At 39.3% G+C, this 18,695-nt stretch overlaps 1 non-coding gene across 1 annotated transcript; it reads left to right on the top strand.

Annotated features, from left to right (window-relative positions):
- LOC145168000 (small nucleolar RNA R71) lies at window positions 1-106 on the top strand. Its single transcript, XR_013741596.1, has one exon. It is a non-coding gene; the product is annotated as a small nucleolar RNA R71 (small nucleolar RNA).
- Window positions 107-18,695: the final 18,589 nt, after the last annotated feature.

Below are 18,695 nucleotides of genomic sequence, written 5' to 3'. Positions count from 1 at the left end.
AGATTATGTTTAGGCAACTCCTAAGCAACCATTTGTATCTCTCTCATGCTTCATATAAGGAATCGCCATCGTTTTATTGGAAATTAGTAATCTTCTTTTTGACTTTGGATATCTTTGAAGGTAGGATGAATTGCTCAATGAAGGCTTCACGAAGATTGGCCCAAGTAGTAATGGATCCGGGCGCGAATGATATTAACCAAACTTTAGCGTCGATGGTAAATGTCACCAGAAGTATATGATGAAACACCGAGTCTCGTGGCACGTTTAGAACATTGAATTAGTTTTCAATGTCCTTTACTTCATCGATGTGTTTGAATGCGTCTTTGTATTCTTTCCTGGAAAAAGGTATGTCCTTGAGCATTGAGAGAATGTACCCCTTGAGCTCAAAACTTCTTTCAACTGGAATCTCGGGTGGTACAAGCCCTGGACCATTTTCCTCACGTGTCCGCTTCTTGTAATCTCCCATAGTCATTCTAGTGATGTCCGCCATCTCTTCAACCTCACTTTTTATCTCGTCCTCTGAACTTTATTCAGTAGATGTTTCTAGCTCATATCCTACTTCCTTCTTGCTTGGATTCTTTTCAAAAAGTTTGAATTTTTCAGATTGAACAATGTTGCTAGACTCACCGACCTTCTTGTCCTTCTTCTTGTGGAAAGTTGATTCTGGATTTTTTTTCAATGGTGGTATTATTGGAGTGTTAGATCCTCGGGTCATAAATCACTTACACAAAAACAAAATAAAACAAAACGTGTAAAACGAATAAAAATAAATAAAATAAAAATTGACTGAGATGAAACCGCGACCTGGTCAAGATGCCCATGACGTAGTGGGTGTTCAAATGGAAAAATAAATGTAGAAAATTAACTTTTTGCGGTTTTACCCACAAAACGGATCGAATAACTAAAAGAAATTAAACTAAAAATAAAATAAGTCGTTCCCCGGCAAGGGCGCCAAAAACTTGATGTGCACAAAAGTACTTATGTGTTTTAAAATTATAACCTAACTAACTTACCTAATTTATGCACGTATAGGTAGTGTACCTAGTTGGACTATAGAATAACTTGGGTAAGTCGGGTTTCGAACATAGGGAATATAATATAATTAACTAAAATAACTACTTCTAAATAAACTATGAAAATAAACTTAAATTGGTGGTTTTTCCTGATTTTCAAGATCAAAAAACTTAATTCAAATCAACAACTAAAAAAGCAAATAAAATGGATTTACTTCAAGATTTAAAGAGTGCTTCTATTCAGTTCTGATTTCCCCTTCTCCTATGGTTTATTTCTAGTGGATGGAATATATTGATTACCAAATTGTTAACTAGCTTTCATGATCAACTATCTAGACATACAAATTTATGAATTACCATGTAATGATCAATCACAAGTTAAACACCAAATCAATATTGAGCACAAGTTGGACTATGAATGATAGTAGTTAGCTTTTTATGATCAAGTTAAGCAACTAAGCACAATTTAAGATTAATTATGCTCTTTAACACAATTAAAGTTACTAGCTTTAACTACTTTATCTAAGATGTGATTAATCCTAACTCTAATTATTTAATGAGCATAAACAATTAGGTTACAAATTCATGCAATTAGAATGATCAATTATCACACAGAACTTGATTAATAATAAATAAAAACTAGAACTAAAACATGCTAAGTTTTTATTTATCATACACAAGTAACATCAGTATAAATCACCCATAAATCAAAATCAACACATAAGGATCAGGTTCATCTTTACCAAACAGAAGTATATGGTTTTCAGCCTCTTATAATAGCATAAAAACTCACAAAATCCATGTAAATAAGGGTAGACATGAGTATGTTTAGCAAATCTAATAGATCTATGTAGAATTCTTCTATATGAAAGGTTTCTTAGGTTACAAAAATATTATTTTGGCAGAAAAACTTAAACCCTAAGTTCACATGAAACCTAAAAGATCTATGTTCTCACTATGATTTGCAAAAAAACTATTGAATATCAAGAACCCTAAAAGTATGTTGCTATTTTTGAAATTAAGAAAGGGTTATTATAAAATACATACCTTTAGTTTATTATAGAAAATAAACTAATATTCCTTATTTGTTGGTCTTCAGAAAGGAAGCAGTAGAAATCTCATGCTTCTAATGCTCACACCCAAACCCTAGCAACTTGGAGGCTTAATAGAACATAGGAAAAGGAAGGAAATTTTTGGATTTTCTCTTTGGAATGAAGTGAATTCTGAAAATTAAACCCAACGGGTTTCATATAGGTAATAGGGAGGCTAATGTAACATCCCGTTTATTGATTAAATAAGTAGATAAATATTTATAAATGGATTATAGTCCTGAATTAAATAATATTGAGCCGGGTGTTGGTGTTGGGGAGCAAATTGATTTAATTATGGATTTTGAGGGTTAAATTGTAATTTCCGGGCCACTTTGTAAATATTTCTAGAGGTGGGGGCTGGATGGTAATTGTTGGGACTTGTATGTTATGAATTATTAAGGGTAGGGGCTGATTGGTAAATATGGCACTTAAGTTGAAAATGTTTTGAGGAGGAGAGACCAAATTTGGAGAATTAGCACAAAGTTAGAAATGAGATACGGGACTAACCCGTATCCCTTCCCCAAATCATGTTCTATTGAAACAACCCTAAATCTAGAGCGATACACTACAGCCGCCATAGGAGTGCCATCTGCCGCCATTGCAACGCCAAGAGCTGTCGCCGCAGCTTCAGTGTCGACGCATGTCGCCCTCGCGACACCTGCTGCCGGAGGTGCTGTGTGCAATCGAAAAACTGTCGAGACCGGGAAATAACTGTGTGCGTCGCTATGAAATTAGTGCACGAGGAGGAAGCCTTCGGTAAGACTTCTAGCCACCCATCATCCTTCTTCTTCGTTTCTCTCGGTTGGACATCGTGGGACGTCGCCGCCTGCCGTCGGTGACCTTATGGCCACCGTTTTTATCTATATCGGTTATGGCATCCACTTGTGGGGTGGCTGATTATCGGGACCCGCGGTTGGGCTGTTAAAGTGATATTATGAATTATGTCTGACTTCATTGCATGAATGGCCTAGTGGAGTGATGGACTTAATGGGTTAAGTCCTTGATGGGTTAAGTGAGAAACACTTAACCCTAATCGTCATTTTATGTGAAAACCCTAATTTTGCTTGGGCCTTGAGTTGGGCCTTTCTATTGGGCTTGGTGATTGGGCTATTGATGGGCCATCCAAGAGCAATCATGTGGATTAGAATATTTAAATGGGTTTTATGGTAAGGCCCATATGAGGGTTTGGGCCCAATTTGAAAAACTGGGTCATAGTTGGGCCATTAGTGAACTTTTGTGGATCCATTTGGTATTGGGCCTTGGTGGGCCCATTGGGCTTGGGTTATTTATGGGTCGGATTAGTGGACCATATTTAGACCTAATATGTGAAGGTTTGATCTTAGATCCTAATGAGATTAATTGACTCAGTGTTAGAGGCTGGAGTACAACAGCAACATTTATAGGATCTGTCCCCCATCCGAGGTGAGTCTTCTCACTATACTTACATGTGAGGTAATTTATGTGTTACCGGAGGGTCTTATTCTTGTTACTGACCGGAGGGTCTTATTTACGCTATTGACTGGACGGTCTTAGTACATTCTTGACCGGAGGGTCTCAGTACATTGTAGACCAGAGGGTCTTCGTACATTATTGACCGGAGGGTCTTATTTGTTTAAATTGTGATATGTGATATGGTGCATACTGTCTTTGTGACCTATGTTGTTATATTAATCTGTGTATATATATTGATCGTATGTGCTTATACTGAGGTATGTTATATCATGCATTCAGTCTTATGAGTTATGTCGTATGTTATCTTATGCATTGTTGGGGTAGGACCAGAGGGTCCACCTGAGGTGTGGAACCGGAGGGTTCTACTTAGACACATTGACCGGAGGGTCTTACTCATGATACAGCCATGAGAGGCTAATAAGATATGTGTGGTATTTTGGGGAACTCACTAAGCTTCGTGCTTACCATGTTATGTGTTATGTGTTTTACGTACTTCTCAAGGATCACGGGAAGGCGCCAAGTTGATTGTACACATGAAATGGAGTTATGTTTCTGAGGATCTTGGATTTTATTCAAGCCATTATGAACATGTGTTTTAATAATTTGACACTTGGGATTTTTCTTGAAATGTATTAATAAGACTTATGTGATTTTTTTTTCAAATGAAAGTTTTACGGTGTTACAAGTTGGTATCAAAGCCTCGGTTTGAGGGATTCAGATGTGCTCTCAGGTATCTCTAAACTCAAACTGAGGATTTGAGAAAATTTTCTAAAAAGAAATGATTTTTCTAAAACGAGTAAGAGTTTTAAAGAGAAAACGAGATGGAGCAGTGTGTACAATCGGCCAGAGCCCGAACGGTGATTTCCCAAAATACCATTATTTGTTTCTATTATGAGATTTTTATGAGATATTAGAGCTGCATGCTAGATGATAGGCTAGGTATTTCAGAAATTAGGGCTAGAGTTGCCTGATTCATGATGCCCTAGCCTAGAGGATGCTATTAATTGATATTATCTGCTATTTGCTCTATATGTGCTGAGTAGAAGTACCTAGCAGGAACCTTTTAAAGGGAGTCTTGAGTAGAGGAGTAATCTAGGAGAGATACCTAGATGAGCATTTGAGGAATCTACTGAGAGAGTAGCTAGAAATCCACAAGAGGTAGGATTGCCTGAGTTCGGTGATGCCTTTTGAGTTATGAAAAGAGCGATTGGAGTGGTATGCTAGAGTGGTTTCATGTGTTGGTTATTCGCTGCCCGAATGTTGCTTGCTTTGTGCTTTGTGGAACTCCCAAATGATGGGAGTCAGCTACTAAGTGAATATAACGATATTCAGGAGGTAGGTGGCTGACATCACAAGGAGTTCTTCAGCAGCTGATGGCAGAGAAGTGTGAGAACCTAGAGAGTAATCCTAGTCCGATGAGTATGCTGTTTAGAGATGATTATTCGCTAGAGGGTGAGCATGTGTAATGGAAATGGTGATCGAGAAGGTTGAGCAGTTACTTAGAAAATTTGGGACGCTCCGTATGGAAAGTATGGGTAGATGTGGCAGGTAGTATGGGCCCATACTACTGAAAGCAGAGGACCCATACTCGAAACAGGGAGAATTATGGAGGTTCTAAGTAGCAGGATGAGGAGAAGATAAATGTTTTGGGTACCATGATTCGTAGCAAAGTGTGATTTCGCCTTTATCAGTTACCCGGTTGTGATTATTAAGACTGGGAGTGGAGATGGGAGATTATGGGGCTAAAGGGCCATGTCGGTTGAGCTGAAATGGAGTATACCACATTTGAGTTTAGATCTCGAGGGTTTTGACTGGTGAGGTGCTAGTTGGAGTCGCCAGACTCAAATAGGGGTGGAGATGATGCATCATGGAGGATTGCAGTCTGTGTTGAGTGGTCAGGCGATGGCCTGTGATGTCAAGGTTCTATTTTGAGGATTATATTGTTCCTTTGTTTTTCCATTTTAAGAGGATGGGTGAGTCAATTTCTGATGTCATAGATTAGAAGAAGATCCTGTGTGGCACCAGGGAGTTGCGATATTGGCACCAAGAGTATTTTGTTGTATGAGAGCATTGAGTTACATTCTAATGTTGGGAAGGGTCGTCAGTGAGTACTGTGACTAACGAGGGCTCGAGTATGCCTTGTTTGAGTTTGGTAAGTTGCATACCAGCAACTGTTTCAGGAAAACGAGAGGAGTATATCGAGTTGTTGGCTCTCGCGCTATGCAGTGGATTGACTGCGAGGATAAGGTCTCCCGTGCTATGTCGATTCTTGCAGTGGGGTGATGATCGAGGATTCAGAGAACGAAGTGTGTGATATTCCATTATTTCCAGGAAAGGGGATAGTGCTATTCTAGGACTGTCGGGGTAATTTCATGTGCAGCAGGACGAGGTTCTGGGTGACTGGAGACAGTCACAATGGGTAGTTCCGAGGATTTAATCTGAGATTCAGGAGATATGGAGTTGCTTGGTCTTTCTTTGGAAGATCATCTAGTGTTACGTAGTACGTTTCAAGAGTCAAGTGTAGCATATCTGGTGAAACAGTCTGTGGAGTAGACTGTTGATATCTCAATTGGTGATGGTTGAACCCTGAGTGGGGGAGAACTGGCTATTCTGTTGAGGGGAACAACAATATGTTCAATTTTCGATTAGAAGATTTGGTTATGGGGATTTGCGGTACGAACATATGAGACTTGGGTTTATTGGTGGACGAGACAAGGTACAGAGCGAGATGATGCATATGGTACGTGTTCAGAAAAGAACGAGAGTATCGACGGCGAGTAGTCGTGGGTCAGGGCTCTTATGGTGGTCGGGGACTCTTCGGAGTTGCAATGGGTGAGCTCGAGGGGGTTGGTGCTTTGAGGTCCAGTTTCAATTGTCGGGATCTGGCAATTCAATGAATAGATTGTTATCTATACTCCGGGAGGAGCAGCAATCGATTTTTCAATTAGTTTTAGAGTTGGTATGAGTAGCTTCGCATGGGTTTTGATCAGCAAGAGGATGGGGTTTCGGATGGTCGTCAACATGTTCTCAGTCATTGTTCCTCAGCGTTTCAATTTGTGAGTGGAGTATTTCGAGGTTATGAGTTGTGTGAGGAGGAAGATCAATGGTCGTAGCAAGACATTATGAGATTCTGTGATGGTGTATCACGGTATCTGAGTATGATGCCGTGAGTGGAAGATCAGTGGTTGAGGCAAGCGAGCGTGAGATTCTGTGATGGTGTAACGGGGTATCCGAGTATGATACCCTAAGTTGCTGGATTATTTTGAGACTCGAGTTTATGAGATGGCAACTGGAGTACCGAGTAACTATTGTTCCAGTGGGAACCCATCAACTAATTAACATCGGATGGGGATTGTCCAAGAATGTGAATTGAATCGAGAGAAAGTGCGTTGTTGCGATAATTGTCGTCAGAAGTAGTGACGCTCAGTCTGGGTGGGTGGGTGCACCTGTCCATGATGGATCGCGGAGCATGAGTTCAATGAGCGCAGTATGGTGATGGCTTAATGATGAGCTTGTGGGGGTGGTAAGAGAATGGAAGGATCCAGGTGGGAGTAATCACTTTGTAATATTAGGAAAAAACCAAGGAGAGAGCCCACGGCGGGTGAGTGAGTGATGTAAGCCTGCAGGGAGCCGTAGCATTCACAAGTTAGTGAGTGAGTGTCGTAAGCCTACGGGGAGCCGTAGCATTCACGATTCGGTGTGAGAATGTCGTAAGTCTGAAGGGAACTGTAGCACTCATTAGTCAGTAAGAGGGTGCTATAATACTGCGGGGAGCCGTGGTATTCACTAGTCAGAGCATGGCGCAGAGGAGTTCTTAGGCTTGGGTAGCCTTACCAACTGAGTCTTTGGGAGACTGGTGGTCGGACCAGGGGCGAGACCGGGGTCTCCATGATGGTTGGGATCCATTATATCTCGAATTATGAAGAGGTTGTCGTAATTCGGAAGGCATTGGAGAGTAATGTACGCGTAGATTCGCGGATCACGGGTCGTGAGTTGAGTATCTGATTGGAGATGAGTGATTCCAATTCTGTTGTTGAACCGGACTCTCGAGTTTGAGTTTGGCCCAATCTGAGTAAAGGATAGATAAGTTAAGATTTCAGAATCCTGATGGATTTCTTTTGAGAGGTTAAGGTTTCCATATGATGTTCTAGACCTAGGAGGGTCAGTTCATTTGGCTTGAGAAGGACCGCAGCACGCATAAAGTTAGTGAGTGTTAGACGAAAGAGGTTGGAATGATGTGTGACTACAGATCGGATGTAATATAGGTTGGAGTAAAGCGAACTTAGTAGTTGCATGTACATATGGTTGGCTGAGATAACTTTGTTGGATTGAACGGCTGGAGTTATGCTCGGGCTTGTGGCCATGTCGTTCAAGTCGGCGGGCTTGTAAGGGAGGGTGAGGAATGATTTCGAGGACGAAATCTAATTTAAGTGGGGGAGAATTGTAACATCCTGTTTATTGATTAAATAAGTAGATAAATATTTATAAATGGATTATAGACCTGAATTAAATAATATTGAGCGGGGTGAAATAATATTGAGCGGGGAGCAAATTGATTTAATTATGGATTTTGAGGGTTAAAGTGTAATTTCCGGGCTACTTTGTAAATATTTCTAGAGGTGGGGGCTGGTTGGTAATTGTTGGGACTTGTATGTTGGGTTTTAGTATACTACAACATCCTATGGTGCACATACAACCCTAAATACCTTGGATCTATGTTTTCTCTATTATACATGCAAATATGAAGTTTCCAAGATATTACCCTATACTAGCATACAAATATCATATACTTGGGTAATAAAATAGATACAATACATACCTTTTTTTGATGTAACTTGTCTTCATGAAGCTTGAGTGCCTAGTGCCCCAAGTATGACACCTCAAATGGTTCACACAACACCATGAACATTTGGAATAACCTTGAGAATAAGGATACTTTGGTTCTCTATAGTGAAATCGGTCTTGCCCTTTTGTGTACACACACTAGTGCCCATTTCACCAACCAAGGACATCTTTATATAGTGTGGAGATTAGGGTTAAACCCTAATACCCATGACCTTTCATTTCATATTATCCTTGGTTTAAACACTCCATGGACTATCCATGAAAGCTTAGCCCAACCTAAATGAACTTGGCCCATCACACACATATATCTTAGAGTTCATATTTAATTAGTTCCTTTTGATCACTTAATTAATTATAAATTAATTCTTGATCAATACTAATTAAATAATATGATTATATATTAATATATTAGAACTTATAATATATTAACATAAATCACTAGTATCCTTTTTCCTCATCTTGTCTATCCAATTGTCCCGATGCAATGCAACCCAAATGGACCATGCCGGGTCGGGTCAAGTCTTACCAATTATAGTTATGGACTTAGACATTAATCCAACAGTCTCCCACTTGGATAAGTCTAAAACTATTATTGAGTATGACTTCAAACCCCGACTAGCAATCGTAGCTCTCAAAAGCTTCTGTCGAACTCTGACCTTGCCGATGAACTCTAACATTTGTCAATGACTTGTCCATTAGATAAGGGATCATATATTCCTCCATTCTAGATATCATATGGACTGAGACATGGATTATCATTCATTCTCTCTGTCCATTTGTTGTTTCCCGATTTCCGATTTAGGATGACTGACTGATTGAACAAATCAAATCAGTCCTGGCTTGGCCAAGCACTCACATGTGTCATCGCTAAATCATCGAGGGGCCCACGGATATCTCTTTTATCCCGAAGGTAAAAGGAATGCATAAACTTCGACTCATATGGCTTGTTCTACTACTTGTTGAATCATACACAAAGGCGCATTTTATAACATCGAGTTACCAATGCGTTTTCGTGCAATCAATGTATAACCAACTCATAGTAACAACTCATATCTCTAGGTTTTAAGAATATAAGATATTATCGTCTCATGATCACTCGTGATAAAATCCATGAAGTGATTCAAATGAGCGTGGGTTGAATCCAATACTCAGAACATATGAGCACTCATGAGTGTTGTAGCACCGCTTTGTCCAACATCTTAGACCTCTACAAGACAACCCATGACAGTCTTGATTCATATCTACTTCCAACATATGACCGCCTGTGGATAGTTTGAATAACTTAGTCATTCAGGAAGAATGGCCTAGTTTATTCTGGAAGTCAAAACATGCAAAATGAAACACAAGAATAAATGAATCAAATATGGTATCAAACCCTATGAATATAAATAGACCACTTTTATTTATCACCATACTGATTACTCATTATTTCATTGTTTCGGTTTTATCAACTTTATACCTGAATTAAAAACACTAGTTGTCCCATGCTCCAAGCATGTACACTATGTTTTTCTAAACAATAGCTTCGCCATACACCAAGTATGCACTCTATGTTTGTCTATGATCCTTACTTTGTGAAATAAACCAATTGAACATAATTTCAATGATTCTAATTTCACACTCCCAAATCCTTATTGAAAAATGTGAGAACTTCAAATTCCTATCATTTATCGAAATCTGTTTAGATTTTAAACTTATATGCACTGACCCTCCTGTAATGAATATGTACAAAGTCACAAAGACTTGTCAACAGTCATTATAAGGTATTCCAATGGAGATCAACTCCATGGAAACTAAGTCTCATATTCAAAGTACATTGCTTTGGACATGCTTCTTGCATTAAGTTTTCTAATCTTACACAGATAACTTCCACCTATGGAGACAACTCCATATTCTCATTTTGACTATCACTTCTGAACAAGAGATGCCTCTTTTCAGAATATGTCAATATGGTCCTTCCAAAATTAGCACTATACTTCCAATTGTCCCTGAGCAACCAATCTTTGGTAAACCGTAGATTGTCCTCGACAATTGCTTAATCATTTTAGTCATATCCAATTCTAGACCTTTTCCCTTCTTAATGCCTCTGGGCATTTGGAAAAATTTAGAAAGGACAAATATTATAGCAAATGCAATTGATCCTGTTGGGTTTTAGTATACTACAACATCCTATGGTGCACATACAACCCTAAATACCTTGGATCTATGTTTTCTCTATTATACATGCAAATATGAAGTTTCCATGATATTACCCTATACTAGCATACAAATATCATATACTTGGGTAATAAAATAGATAGAATACATACCTTTTTTTGATGTAACTTGTCTTCATGAAGCTTGAGTGCCTAGTGCCCCAAGTATGACACCTCAAATGGTTCACACAACACCATGAACACTTGGAATAACCTTGAGAATAAGGATACTTTGGTTCTCTCTAGTGAAATCGGCATTGCCCTTTTGTGTACACACACTAGTGCCCATTTCACCAACCAAGGACATCTTTATATAGTGTGGAGATTAGGGTTAAACCCTAATACCCATGACCTTTCATTTCATATGATCCATGGGTTAAACACTCCATGGACTATCCATGAAAGCTTAGCCCAACCTAAATGAACTTGGCCCATCACACACATATATCTTAGAGTCCATATTTAATTAGTTCCTTTTGATCACTTAATTAATTATAAATTAATTCTTGATCAATACTAATTAAATAATATGATTATATATTAATATATTTGAACTTATAATATATTAATATAAATCACTAGTATCCTTTTTCCTCATCTTGTCTATCCAATTGTCCCGATGCCATGCAACCCAAATGGACCATGCCGGGTCGGGTCAAGTCTTACCAGTTATAGTTATGGACTTATACATTAATCCAACATTGTATTGTTATGAGTTATTAAGGATAGGGGGTTGATTGGTAAATATGGCACTTAAGTTGAAAATGTTTTGAGGAGGAGGGACCAAATTTGGAGAATTGGCACAAAGTTAGAAATGAGATACGAGACTAACCCGTATCCCTTCCCCACGTCTTGTTCTATTGAAACAACCCTAAATCTAGAGCTATACACTACAGCCGCCGCCATGGGAGTGCCATCTGCCGCCATTGCAACGCCAAGAGTCGTCGCCGCCGCTTCAGTGCCGACGCATGTCGCCCTCACGACACCTGCTGCCAGAGGTGTCGTGTGCAATCAGGAAACCATCGAGACCTTTAAATAACTGTCTGCGTCGCTGTGAAATTAGTGCACAAGGAGGAAGCCTTCGGTAAGACTTCTAGCCACCCATCATCCTTCTTCTTCTTCGTTTCTCTCGGTTAGACGTCGTGGGACGTTGCCTCCTGCCGCCAGTGACCTTATGGCCACCGTTTTTATCTATTTCGGTTATGGCATCCACCTGTGGGGTGGCTGATTATGTGTGTGGTCAAGTACTTAGGTTGTTCGCAGTGTTTGGGGTGTTATATACGAGTAATAGACCGAAAAAATCCACCACCACTACTTCAAGGTGGTGACTGCCACCCATTTCGTTTTTCTGCCACCCTTGGCCGCCACCAGCCACCGTGGGTGGTGGCTGTGGATGTGTGTATCCTATGTGTGAGGTCATTTATGCACTTTTTGGAAAGGAACCATCACCACCATCATTGGAAATGGTGGCTGCCGCCGCCTGCTGCCATGAACCGCTGCCGATCACCACCGCCCGAGGTGGCAGTGGATGGTGCCTAGCCTAGTGGAACCCTAATGGACCTAGACACTTAACCTTCTGATGGGCTGGTTCGTTATTGGGCTAGAAACCCTAATTAGGGTTTAGAAAACCCTAATTTTGGGTTTGTTAGTTTGGATTTTTATCGCGACCCGTGGTTGGACTGTTAGAGTGATATTGTGAATTATGTCCGACTTCATTGCATGAATGGCCTAGTGGAGTGATGGAAATAATGGGTTAAGTCCTTAATGGGTTAATTCCTTGATGGGTTAAGTGAGAAACACTTAACCCTAATCGTCAGTTTATGTGAAAACCCTAATTTTGCTCGGGCCTTGAGTTGGGCCTTTCTATTGGGCTTGGTGATTGGGCTATTGATGGGCCATCCAAGAGCAATCATGTGGATTAGAATATTTAAATGGGTTTTAGGGTAAGGCCCATATGAGGGTTTGGGCCCAATTTGGAAAACTGGGCCATAGTTGGGCCATTAGTGAACTTTTGTGGATCCATTTGGTATTGGGCCTTGGTGGGCCCATTGGGCATGGGTTATTTACGGGCCGGAATAGTGGACCATATTTAGACCTAATATGTGAAGCTTTGATCTTAGATCCTAATGAGATTAACTGTGGGTTTGACTCAGTGTTAGAGGCCGGAGAACAACTGAAACATTTATAGGATCTGTCCGCCATCCGAGGTGAGTCTTCTCACTATACTTACCTGTGCGGTAATTTATGCGTGACCGGAGGGTCTTATTCTTGTTACTGACCGGAGGGTCTTATTTACGCTATTGACCGGAGGGTCTTAGTACATTCTTGACCAGAGGGTCTCAGTACATTGTAGACCGGAGGGTCTTCGTACATTATTGACCGGAGGGTCTTATTTGTTTAAATTGTGATATATGATATCGTGCATACTGTCTTTGTGACCTATGTTGTTATGTTAATCTGTGTATATATATTGATCGTATGTGCTTATACCGAGGTATGTGATATCATGCATTCAGTCTTATCAGTTATGTCGTATATTATCTTATGTATTGTTGGGGTAGGACCAGAGGGTCCACCCGAGGTGTGGAACCGGAGGGTTCTACTTAGACACATTGACATGAGGGTCTTACTCATGATACATCCATGAGAGGCTGATGAGATGTGTGTGGTATTTTGGGGAACTCACTAAGCTTCGTGCTTACCGTGTTATGTGTTATGTGTTTCAGGTACTTCTCAAGGATTACGGGAAGGCACCGGCTTGATTGCACACATGAGATGGAGTTATGCTTCTGACGATCCTGGATCTTATTCAAACCATTATGAACATGTGTTTTAATAATTTGACACTTGGGATTTTTCTTGAAATGTATTAATAAGAATTATGTGATTTTTTTCAATTGCAAAATTTACGGTGTTACAGCTAAAGATAAGGCATGTTCCTCTTAGATAACCCTAATCCTTTTGCTTTACCTCTAAGGCGTCCAAGCTTCCTTAGAGCCCAAGAAAATATCTAGAGTACCTCTAGAAACCTTCTTGAAACTGTCCCCTTTATGGGAGGTTCTAGAATTTGTCAATGTTCAACTTTTGAACATTGTCACCTTTAGTCCTTCCACTTTTAATTAATAGAATTAATCCCAAAATTAATTCCAATTGATTTCTAACTAATTTATTTAATTAAATAATACTATTTCTAATTAATATAATATTCTCAAAATATATTAATAAATTATTTATTTTGATTTCTAATTTATTTATTAACCATTTAATAAATTAATAAATCCATCTCTCTCTCCAAAAAGCATTCCAATTAATTACTAGGTTTAAGGGCAACCCAAAAGGACTTTGCTAATAATTCAAGAATATAATAATTTTCTTATTGGCTTAGACACCTAATCCAGTAGCCTAGCATTTGGATAAGTCTAAAACTAAATTACATGACGTCATAAGACTTCTTATTGAACACATCAATTTTGTCCTGGATGGGCCCATCACTATAAGTCAACACCAAATCACCGAGGGGACCAAAGATATCGCTTTTCCTATTAGGGAAAAAAGGTAAGAATAAACTTTAACTCATATGCTTGTATCCTTTACACACCAAATCATACATGACACTATGTTTTATAACATCAAGTTATTGATGTGTTTTCGCAATACCAATGTACAACCGACTTGTAAATTACAACTTATATATCTCCGTTTTAAGAATATAAGATATTATCGTCTTAGAAATACATGTGATACAATCGATGAAGTAAATCTCTGAGCTTGGGTTTATCCAATACTCAAATCTCCATTTTCTAAGTACTCATGAATGTTGTAGCAACACAATTGTCATTTCTAAACTCCTTAGACAATCTACAATCCAATTCATGACTGTCTTCATTCACTACTTACTTCCTAAAGTATAAGCAACTGTGGAGCTTCGAATAATCAAATTGTTCAGGAAGTAAAACATGCAAAACGAAACACAAGAAAAAATAATTGACAAAGGTAGTAAGCAAACTCATAAATAATCTCTATTATTCAATCACCCAAATCAATTACATTTATTATGTTGCAAGTTTCAAAGTAATCATCTAACTACTAAACTAATGTCATCTCTCAAACCAATGCTCCTAGCATGTTGACTATGCTTAACCATACTCAGAGCCTTTGTGAGAGCATCAACAAGATTCTCTTTTGACGAAACTCTATTTATTATGAGATGACCTTCTTCACCTATATGTTTGATATAATGGTACTTTATGTCGATATGTCTTGATTTCCATGATCTCTCAGTTCTTTGGTCAAATAAACTGTTCATTCATTATCGCAGAAAAGTTCCATTGGCTCCTGAATGGTGGGAACTACTTGGAGATCACCAATAAAGTTCTTCAGCCAAGCTACTTCCTTTGATGCTTCACTTGCTTCTATGTATTATGATTCATAAGTAGAATCAGCCACAGTGTCCTGTTTCGAACTTTTCCAAGTAACTGCTCCCCCATTTAACAGAAACACCTAGCCAAATTAAGAAAGAAGATTGTCCTTATCTACTTGAAAGATGGTGTCACTATATCTACTTACTCTCAATGTATCACTACCACCAAGGACTAGAATCAGATCCTTTTTCCTTCGCAAATACTTAAGAATGTTATTCACTACTGTCCAATGAGCTCTCCTACGATTTCCTTGAAAGAAACTAACCTTGCTTAAAACAAACGACACATCGAGGCGAGTACTCAACTCATTTCCGCTATCTCTTCATATGTAGAAGGGATTTAAGTCTTACTCAACTTGGAATTACTCTAAATAGGTAGCTCTCCTTTCTTTGAATTCTCCATACAAAAACATTTTAGTACCTTCTCCAAGTATATACTTTGACTAAGACCAATCATTATTTTCTTTTTATGACTTCAAATTCTTATCCCAAGAATATAGGCTGCCTCTCCTAGATCCTTAATAGCAAAACACTTTCCAAGCCAAGACTTTGCTTCTTGCAAGGTTGGAATGTCATTTCCTATAAGGAGTATGTCATCAACATACAGTACTAAAAAGGATACTATACTCCCACTAACCTTGACATACACACAAGACTCATCTTCACTCCTAGAGAAACCAAATTCTTTGACTTTCTCATGGAAGAAAAGATTCTAGCTACGAGACGTATGTCTCAATATATAACTGGATTCCTCAAGCTCACACACTCTATTAGGAAAGTTTGCATCTACAAAACCCTCTAACTGAGTCATGTAAACATCTTCATCCAACTTTCGTTAAGGAAATTGGTTTTCACATCCATCTTCCATAATTCATAATCATGAAAAGTAGTTGAGGCAAGCATTATCCTAATAGACTTTATCTTTGCCACTGGTTATAAGGTGTTATTATAGTCAATCCCTAGGGTTTGATTAAATCCCTTCACAACCAGTCATGCCTTGAAAGGTTGCACCTTTCCATCCATGGAAGTCTTAATTTTGAAGATCTCTTTGCAACCAAACGTCTTTCGACTAGGTTCTTGATCAACCAAATTCCAAAATTGGTTATCTGACATGGACATGATCTCGCTATCTATTGTCTCTTTCCACTTGGTAGTTTTAGGGCCTGCCATTTCTTCGTTGTAGTTAGTTGGCTCATCCAAATTTACCAGTGTACGATCACTGATAAACGTATCACCATCTGCCGTTATATTGAAACCATAGAACGTTGGTGGCATGCTAAATCTACTAGAACGTCGAAGAGGTAATGATTTGTCTGTAACATCCGGACTCCCAGGTATATTATTTATATCTTTATTTTTGGGGTTTATTGAGTAACTTAGTGAGTTGGTGCCCTAACTATTCGAGTAGAGTCGTGACTGGCCACGGGGGTTAAGTTACCAACTCGACAAGTCAGAGAACCGACTCGCCGAGTTGGCGCTGTGAGATGAAACCCTAAATCCGCGGGTTTGGGGCCTATTTAAGAGAACTTATGTTCTGATTTGCGCCTCACCAGTTGCCCAACCTAAAACAGTTAAAAATCGTGAAAATGTAGGGGTATGAACTCACTTGATAAAGTGGTGATTTGAGTAGCACTTCGCTACTAGAAGTGAATTTCCTTGACGAAACCGTGAGTTTTTTAAGAAAACCGGGATTTACGCGATCTGAGTTTCGACTGGAAAAGATTATTTTCTCGAGGACTTCGGGGCTCCAGGCTTTCTTCAGGACTTGGATATGATACAGGGGTGTCTGGGTAGTGTAGAGGGGCTTATAATTAAGTTAAGAATGAAAGAGAGTTGAGTTTTGTAACACAAACCCGGAGACTTCGCATCTTATTTATAGGGATGTGCTGGTCCTCGGTACGCAGGGCGTTCCTGTGAGGAGCGCTGAGCGTTCGGTTACGCGGGGCGTTCCCTTCGTACGCGCGGCGTAAGTGGCACGCGTCAGGTTCTCGGATACGTGGCTCGGACGTGTCGTGGTGCGAGAAAACGTATCAATTGTGTGAAGAAGAGGGGGACGTGGCCAGATGCTGACCTTGTCTCCGAGTATGTTGGGCGTACTCCTATTTTTCAAACTTCAAAAATTCATAACTTTTCATATGAGCTTCGTTTTTGACGTTCTTTATATTTTTGGAAACCTTGTGACATATACTACAACTTAGACAAGATTATTTATTCTAAATAATCCGTTATCAAAAACTCATGTTTGACGTAAAATAATGTGTTCTTACATTATCCCTCCGTTAGAGGGAATTTCATCCCGAAATTATTTCTAAAGTGGTACTCATGGACTAGGGAAAAGATGTGGATATTTTTGTTTCATCTAATCTTCCCGTTCCCAAGTGAATTCAGGTCCTCGGTTTGCAATCCACCGAACCTTCCCTATCGGGATAAGACTTTGCTTGGTTCTTTTAATTTCCCTATCCATGATTTCTATTGGTTTTTCTACAAAGTTTAGACTTTTATTTAACTTGATTTCATCGAGTGGAATAACAAGTGTTTCATCAGATAGACACTTCTTTAGATTAGATATGTGGAAGGTAGGGTGTATGTTACTAAGTTCTTGTGGTAGTTTGAGTTTGTAAATAACTGGACTGATTCTAGCTAGCATCTCGAATGGTCCAATGTATCGCAGATTTAGTTTCCCATGTTTGCCGAAATGTATCAAGCCTTTTCATGTTGAGACCTTTAATAAGACACGGTCACCAACCTCGAATTTCAAGGGTTTTCGTCGTTTGTCTGAATAACTCTTTTGTATATTTCTAGAAGTTTTTAGTTGTTCTCAGATTTGTAAAATCTTTTCTGTGGTCTCTCGAATGATTTCAGGTTCGGTTAGAGTACTATTGGGTACTTGGTTCTTTCCTAGTTGCGTATCGCCCACTTCAGCCCAACACAGAGGAGATCTACACTTACGACCATAAAAAGCTTCAAATGGAGCAACTTTGATGCTGGTGTGGTAGCTATTGTTTTATGAAAATTCAATAAGTGGTAAATGGGTATCCCAAGCGTTACCAAAATCGATCATATATGCTCTTAGCATAGCTTCTAATGCTTGAACCGTTCTATCATTTCTTCTATCGGTTTAATGATGGTAGGCTACACTCATGACTAGCCTAGTTCCCAGAGATTTCTAAAGTGACTGACTAAACTGGGAGATGATTCTACTATCTCAAACGGAGAGAACAGATATTGGAACATTGTGCAAACAACTAATCTCTCGGACACATGTTCTAGTAGCTTCTCTATTTTTCCTGTTTCCTTCAATTTGCAGGAAGTGTGTGGACCTGGTTAATCTGTCGACGATCACCCAAAATGGTATCAAGTCCACCCGTTGTCTTGGGTAACTTGATTATAAATCCCTATTGCAATCCGCTACCACTTCCACTCAGGTATCTCCGTTTGTTGTAGTAAGCCTGCGGGCTCTTGCTCTGAAGTTCATGATAAGACTCATACTTTGTTCATCCACCATTACCTCGTGTATACAAGTCGTATATAATTTAGATTGATAAAACGTTCGGATAGGTGGCTCTGCCCCACGTCCAAAACCAGACAAGGAACAGGATATAGGGCGGAATCACACATCCTTCTAAATTATATACTACTCTTACGTACACACTTAGCAACGATAAATTAACCTCATGAG

Source organism: Lactuca virosa, chromosome 3 (assembly GCF_052849685.1).
Source record: "Lactuca virosa cultivar CGN04683 chromosome 3, Lactuca_virosa_CGN04683_v6, whole genome shotgun sequence".
Classification (NCBI taxonomy): Eukaryota; Viridiplantae; Streptophyta; class Magnoliopsida; order Asterales; family Asteraceae; genus Lactuca; species Lactuca virosa.
The sequence above is the reverse complement of the archived record's forward strand: the minus strand, read 5'-3'. Positions and strand labels throughout refer to the sequence as shown.